Source organism: Thermobia domestica, chromosome 14, assembly GCF_964235325.1.
Source record: "Thermobia domestica chromosome 14, izTheDome1.hap1.1, whole genome shotgun sequence".
Lineage (NCBI taxonomy): Eukaryota > Metazoa > Arthropoda > Insecta > Zygentoma > Lepismatidae > Thermobia > Thermobia domestica.
This window is the reverse complement of record NC_137467.1, coordinates 140,248,111-140,256,875: the sequence shown is the minus strand read 5'-3', so window position 1 is coordinate 140,256,875 and position 8,765 is coordinate 140,248,111.

Here is an 8,765-nt window from a genome sequence, read left to right as displayed (position 1 = left end):
GGGTTCGATAAAAGGTTCATTGGATATAACAATCGAATTCGTATGGAGTATCCAGTTACTAATGCAGTTAATAGTTTATTAATATTAATTCGAATAATTATGTAGTAATTCACATTGAATTATTGTATTTTTAAAAAAAATCTCCACAGACCCTAACTTCCAATGGTTTGCTTTTGTCGAATAGGTAGTATTTAAAATGAAATGAAATCTTTGAGTGTATCGTCCTACAATTAAGCCCTTGAGGCTAAGGAAGACGATGATAATTGCAAGTGAATGACGATAGAAGATTGGAGGAATAAGAAAATGGGAGGAAACGAGAGTCCAGAAAACCCACGAGCACGATGTTGTCCACCTTAAACTGACTTGGTCGGGGATCGAACCAGTGACCCCACGCACCAGAGGTAAGTGCTCACCGTGTGTGTGTGTTATGGACAAAGTTAAATGGAAGCTCTTAACCTATACTAGCTCTATTGACTATTGCTTCCTCTTTAAATGATGTGATTCGTAACAGAAGACTTCTAGTAACATTATCGTTTATTGTAGATTTAATTGATACATGTTTTTTTTAAGTGATTAAAAGGTTCAAACGTGTAGCAGAGATTTGTTATGCCTATAGTAACTATTGATTTGATTGTACATTTAAAAGAATCGAAGGTGAATAAATGCTTTTTGGAAATACGAATAAATGAAGTCCTGCAGAAAAGGAGTGAGATGCTTTGAGCTAATGGCAATTACGAGGAAAATAGAAATCCACTTTAAACCAATCTGTTGGCGTCTCCGTGTAGAGAAAAGTGATTAGGAAAGCTCATTTCGCACTCGGAACAGTACAACTGTTTTTTACTTTTAATTAAGCCAGGCAATTTATTGATTCTTGTGAGGGTTTTGAAGTTCGTTCGAAATCACAGAATTTCAGCGACATAAAGTCCAGTCAATTATTTTGTACGAGAACTATTTTATAAGTTATGGCATTTGTGCTACATCTGCCAAAGAGCTACCGCAATGGAAATTTGCGATTCAAGGCCACAGGAAGTGGTTTTTAATTTCAGAAACAGATTACGTGTGTATACACGAGCGAAAGGTAGAGAACAATAGAAAGATTCTAATTCATTGCATGATTAGGAGTTTAATATCTACAAATGAACCCAAAACACGAGAGAACAGAGAACGCACATTATACACTTAGCAAACAGCTTAGACCCTTCAAATAGTCTTCCACGGCGTTCACACGTCTTTTCCCACGTATATGGAATCGAGGTTTTTGATAAGTCTCTTCCATGAAATCCTGTTCCAGTATTCTTCCCCGGTTACCCCTTCCTAAAGTTATTCTTAACCATATCCATCTATTTCCTTAATTTTTGTGTGCTTTTCTTTCCATCCACTTCACTCTTCTGACCATATAGTGGTTTTATTCTTCTCATTAGATGAGCATACCACTGCAGTATTCTTTCTTTTATTTTCTTAGATATCTCTACAACTTTGGTTGTTCCGTATTCCTCTCTCTCTCTGTCATTTTTTACTCTCTTTCTTCTTGTTGGATCAGAAGATCCAATATATTTCAGTCAAAAATTTTCTTGTAGGCCTTACATCTGGAGAACTACATACAGTATAGCCAAACCTAAACTATCACTTAACTCAGTATGATGTGCTTATTCCGTAAATAAAATATGAAAACTCGATTTAGGGTCCGTTCAAAAATTTTGTGGACCCTGATCCAAAAACTAATTCTGGGCCAAGGTCGCAATCTTTTGATGCATTTTTTTTTTTTTTATCATTCCTAAAATTCTTGTTACCTCACACATCCAGCGCGGAATTCTCATTTCGGTAACATTCAATATTTTTTCTTGTCCTTCCGTTATTGGCTAAATTTTGTTTTTCTGCTCCATATATCATGGCTGGTCTAACCACTGTATTGTAAATTATACCTAGCATCGGTTATATCTGTAATCTGTCAATATTTGTACCATCTATCAATGCCTCGCTCATCGTTGACAATAATTTGTAAGGGGACTATTTAAAGCGTGTGTACTGTTTTCTACTTGTGACACCATGAATTTGTGGTATGAAAAGGCACTTTTCCTGTGGCTTTCAAACGCATTTTGTTAATTTCCGTTGCTTCGTCTCTTTGGTAGCCATAAAACTGTTGGCATGACTTATTAAGTGAACATTGAAAGCTGAATGTACGTATGTTCCTCTATCCAAATCCACACAGTTGAGTTTACATGCTTGTAGATAATTATAGCTAAAATACGGTAGGGATTTGGAATATTTACCCTAAGAGAAGGAGATTGAAATGTTTTCCAAGTATACAGTATTCCGCGAGCCCCTCAACTTGGGCATATGAAACAACTTATTAATAATATTTTAACATGTGTTAAAGCGTTTTCTAAAGTCCCCGCGTCTAAAGGTGAGAAAGGGGTCAATTTTAAAAATGATTTTAATTTTTAATTTTGTATCATAAAATGGCAAGAATCACACCAACTTATAATGTTTTCAAAACGTCATGTGCGTGTTTTTTTCGGGGTTTTCTCGTTTCCTCCCACTTTCTTCATTCCACCATTTAATTTATTTCTCATCATCACCATCTCCTTTAGCGTAACCGGTATAACCATGGGACGTAAAACTTCCAAAGATTTCATTTCATTTCATTTAATGTTTTCAGTGGGTGCTCACGCTTTAGTACTTACGAGATAAATCTCAAAAATCATATTCTATCTACAAAAAAAAAAAAAAAAAAAAAAAAAAAAAAAACCGATAAGCCAGTGACTCCACGTTAGAGGTGTGAAGAACATCAAGCAGGTACAGGATACTAAAAAGAAATGATTTAAAAAAAATAGTTATAAGTTGCAAAGACGTCAGTTTATATTCTTTGTTTTTGACACAATTACCTAAATTTTGTATTGAACGAAACTCAAAACCAAAGATAGCTTTTTGTACTTTTGATTGTAAATATGTGTAACAGTATTGGCTAAATGAAAGAGTTTAAAAAAAAACATATGTTAAAATAATAATGTTTACACTTAAACATCTACAATATTTGAGAGTAATTGAGTGGAAAATTGAAAATGATTCAATTTTCATGTAGTTTAAGTGCTTTTTATTTTTTAAAAGCACAAAATAACGGTATCAAGTGCCAAATTAAATAACGAAAGTACACTTGCTTGCGAGTATAGATTATTTTATCGTTATATCACTTGATACTCGATGTGCCTTATATAAAGACACTGATATATATACTGATACTTAATTATTCAATGCATATATATTCTATCTGAAATCGAAAATTGAATTATATGCACTATTTTTTTAACGACATGAAAGTCTAATTTCGAATACATTCAAGCTCAACGCTCCAATGCGAACGACTGAAAGCTTTCGAAATGTGAGTGTGGAGAAGGGTGGAGCGAATTAGCTGGGTCGAACGAAAAATGAATGAAAAAGTGTAGTAGGGGAAAAAAAAAAACAATTTTAGATATTATTGAGAAGAGAAAGAGAAACTGGTCAGGACATTGGCTAAGAGGGAACTGTATCATGAGGGACGTGCTAGAGGGTATGGTGGCAGGAAAGAGAGTGACGGAGCGAAGGAGGCTACAATTAGTGGATGACTAGCAGCGTTCACCCCGCTTCGCTGCGGTCACCCCGGAACGCAATAAACTTTGTTACTTAGATAATTTTTACTTTTTCGCTTTCAAGTGATATGATAAAAACCATAGAAGATTGCAGTAAATCTTAACATTATATCGCCTGTCATTTATGTTAACCCGCCCCGCTTCGCTGCGGTCATCCCGGTGCTGGCATATTGTAAAAGTGTCTGTAAAAATAAGCAAATCAATTAAAAAATTTTAAACAGAAGATTCAAGCTATTTTCCGCTGTATATCGCCTGTCATTTATGTTAACCCGCCGATCCTCACGGTCATGCGGGTTGCATATAAATACGTTTATTTTTACCTATGATGAACTAATAACAAAGGATTTGTACGTTATGGACACCTGAATGGTCAATTATCTCAAGACACTGGTAATTAAAAATTAAAGTGATATGATAAAAACCATCTAGGGTCCAAATCCTAATAACCCCCCAAAAATGAAAGAAATTGGTTCAGCCGTATTAGCGTGATGAGCGGACAAAATTTTGTACGTTCTCTTTTATATATTAGTGGATGATATCAAAGCTGAAAAGTCGTACGTGAAGACGAAGAGGTTAGCGGAAGACCGTGGAGCATGGAAGCTTCTCAGTTGTAGCAAGTGACCTGCCAATAATGGCAGAATACCTATGATGATAACAACTCCAATGGGTGTTGAGCAATCACTTAACATTTCCAAGGGGTGCTTGAGCTATGTAACACCCATGTAGTCGGCGCAATTACAAGAATAATTAGACGGTTAAACTGTTTAGGGTCAGCTTTTGAATACAATACTTGGATAAACCTGAGTTTTTATTATTTTACTTCATTGATTTGCATATCCTAAAGGAGTATTGTTTAAATTTTTCGCAAAGAATAAGGATTTCACCATTTAAAATCAATTCTTGAACATAGCACTTGGGGTCGAGCTGGTTTTTAAACATGATATTTCATTGCGATTTAATTCCACGTCCTAAGATGTTGAAAGAGTTTTCAAAAATATCTTATACGTAGTATTTTTCAGAAACTTATTATTCCCATGAGAAGAACCAGTACTTCAGCTAATAACTAACATATTATGGATTCTAGATTGCCTTATATTTGTGCAATATTGGAATATACATAGGTACATTCTTGTAATTGCTTGTTTTTATCTGCTAACTGGTATACTGATGTATTGTCTGTGTTTGCTTGGGCGAGGAATTGAAAAGTCTTTGAAACTCGTTCAGAAACAGTGATCAGCTATTGATTTAATTAATTCTTTAAAAAGTGTTAATAAGAGAAGTATTTTTTTTTTTAAATCAATAAAGTACAGAAAAATGTAACTTTGAAGTAATGACGTTTCATATTTAAGTAATCATGTATGCACGTTGTCTCTACATCAAAGTGATCCACTACACTTACTTGATTTCAGTTGTCATGAAATTGGTCTGTTCCTTTAAAAGATAGATAACAGAATAACATGTACAGAAGATTGGTTTAAGATAGATAACAGAATAACATGTACAGAAGATTGGTTTATATCCGACAGATTTGACAACGCTGCTGTCACCCGCGTAGCTTCGCCGAAAACATGAAACCAGTGTCTGCTGCCTCAGCTTGCAGGTGCCGGAGTGAAATTCTGCCGAAAATGAACGGTCATTGGAATGGATACATCATGGCTCTTTTCCACGCTCATTTTTTGTACAACTGAATAGTGAAATATTGTCTGGTAGATGTTCAGCTGTCAGTGTAACTACAGCTAATAATGTCGGGGCCAGGCAAACACGAATGTCGTTCATGAAGAAACCAAAGGGGCCTATTTAAGGTTATTAGCGAAAGTGTTGTCTGAGATATTATAAGGAATTCCTCTACTAGCATGGCAGGACAACCTACTATCTCAACGTGATGTGACCAAAAGATTAAATCTAGCACCGTGCACTGTCAGCCACAACTTTCCTGGTTCCATGACTCTTCAGGTGCCATATTGCTTAACTAACATGTAACAGTTCCCAAGTGTAACACTCCATTTGATAAAACTTGGCAGGTAGATACTAAACTACATATTCTGTGAACGGAGATCGGGAAAATCCAGATTTCTTTCTCCGGAATTGAACATTTGGGCGAATCGAGATTAGGGAAGTTCCCGAAATTTGATCTAGCGGTTGAATATAGATGGCAAGCAGTACCTAAGAGTGTACAAATGTAATATATGTACCTATTTAGATTATTGTTTTAAACAAAATAAACATTTTAAACATGTTTTTTTTAAACAAAGGACTTTGTTTTAAACGTTAAAAACGTTTTAAACAAAAAAATTTAAAAAAAAAAACGTTTTTTCAACCCTGCTTATGACACTGGAACAAGTCTGGGTTGGAGTTTTCCCGGCTTTCTTTTTCAGTTTTCTAAGAGGATATTCTTTGTGATTAGGTTTGAGTCAATAAACATATGCACTCCCATATGCCTTTTCATCCATTCCGCCAACGAAGATACCGCACCAGTACACAAATGCACTCCCCCCCCCACACACACATGTTTCTTCCACAACCGTATTGAGGATTCTCATAGGACACTTGCTAATGAGTTGTATTACCCTCGTAGAGAAAAAAGTATGCCTTTTTCGCTTAAAAAAGAGTTTAGCCGATTAGTTGGTTCCTAACTCATCTTTTGAGAAGTTTCTGAGGATTTGAAATAAATGAGAAACGCTTACAGGGTGTTGACATGCACTTAAGAAAATTAACATACACGCATTATATTTTGCAGTACCAGTATACGAATATATTAACACAACCCCCAGCAATATTATTTAATAGAAATGAATTTCTTCTTCATCCCTCCCAGTAATTCAAATACGTACTAAATAGAGTATTTCCATTTTGAATTTTACGTACTTACGTTCATACACAATGAATTTACTGTATATTACATCACAATTACCGTTGTGAGTAATTAAATTTCTATAACCTCTCTGAAACGGACAACTCAGAGTAAGACAGACAAAAATTCATGTCCCATTGATGTCCGTTATTTAGAGGTTTCACTGTATTAACACTTTAAATGTGCACTACTACCTCGCGAAAGATGGCCCCGAAGTCATTTACCAAATTCTGCCTTTCCCTTGTAAATAGGCCTACATATAAAGGTCATGTGATAAACAACATACTCTCAATAGTTTTTTTGTCTTTTAATTTATTTATTGTAATCCTCAAGAAGTGTATATTACCCGTTACTGTTTACTTGTGATAGGATTCTTACCAATGTTATATGCATAAACAATTCCTTGTGAGTTCTCGCTATTCATCTCATAGACTGTAATACCATTCCGTCCGTAATCATTACTGCATGCTGCTCAGTTCCCTATTTTGATTTTTAATGTATTACTTGTATATATACTTGAAAGAGAGAGCAAATATAATCTCTCTTTCCTTTTAAAGTTGAATTCAGTTCGAATAGACTTTTGCATGAAGCAAATGCATACAATCTTTGTTTCTTTTTTATTGCGATCGTAAAAATTGTACATATAGGAGTCTTTTTGCAAGATATGTGGAGGCATATTTTCTTATTGAAGCTAGGAAATCGATTCCTCGTGTAGTCCGTTAAAGTCTTTTTTGTCGAGAAAATTCTGTCTTATTAAAAAAAAAAAAAAAAAAAAAAAACCAGCAGATTGGCCGTTTTTTGTTCGTTAAAATTTTCCATTGATTACGAGATTTCAATCGAAATAATCCTCCATAATTCAATTAATGATTCATAATTCATCGGTAGTAAATTTATTTGTTTCTATCTATGTATGAATATGCTATAATAGAAATAAAAGTGCTGATCTCCAGCCTCCAATTTTGGATTTCAAACCTTTGATTTACGGTTATTTGTGATTTCACATTCAACAAAGATAAATATTTTAAAGTATATGTACTTTAAATAAATTATTTAAATAGATATTTTCATAAAGTTTATTTTTTAAAATTATTATTCAAAACCTTTGTATTTTAATAAGCCTTCTCCAGAATCAATACCAATGAATTGTTCTGCCATCTTTGGAGTTCTTTTAAACTATACGTTTGTGGACGTTTATATGGTTGTGGTCAATCCTTTCGACAATGAGAATTCGGAAACTACAGGCTCTAGAAGGATGACGTTTTCACTGATCGATTGCAAATTTTGCGTAGATTGTCCAGTTCTAATTGAATATTTTTTTTAAAAAAATATGGCCACTATTTCTTTATTACATTTTTACGGGTACACTGGAAGTGTTGAAATTTAAAAAAAAAAAAAACCTAAAGCATCATATCCTACGCATTATACATTAGAGATGTCCGGATCTCGAATCTTGGATCTGGATCCGGATCTCGGATCTGGGTCCGAAATTCGGATCTCAGATCTTGATACTTATGCAAACCCACATCCCAAATTCTGATAAGCTTGAATATCTAAAATTCGCCGAAGGTAATTTCACGAAGTCCTGACAGTGAAGAAGAAAAGAAAATTAAGGCGAATATTGACATGTCTACTTGTTTCCCTCAGTCTACTCTAAAGATGAAATGCTTGTTGCCTTACTAAAAAAAAATCTGATTTGATCCGGATGAGAGTTCGAATGTCGAATCTAGGTCCACCCGGCTCCAGGACCGAGATGAAATATACATATATATACTTGAAACCGGAATACAAAACTCGAATATTTAAAATTCCTCAAGACCTCGATTTCATTGATATTTAAGAAAACATAAATAGCTAAGACAAGTATTGACTAGTTTTTTGGCTATATATATATATATATATATATATATATATATATATATATATATATATATATATATATATATATATATATATATCTTGCTCAGTCTGCTCAGAATATCAAATATATACCTTAGAATTAGATTTAATAATTATTTAGTAAATCACAATATGAGCACCGAGAACAAACCATGAATTTTGGTGCCCCTTATCTAGATTTGAAATTTCGGATTCATACATAGAATCAGGCTGAAAGATAAATATTTGAGATCTGGAAACCGAAACATGTGGTAGTACCAGGGCCGCCCACAGGGGGGATGTATGGCGCAAGCTGCGCCATTGAGAAAAATTTTGGGGGGGATTTTACGCTACTTTCGAACCAGCAATTTTTCTGTCGGAATAGCATTAAAACACGTATTTGAGAAGCTAAT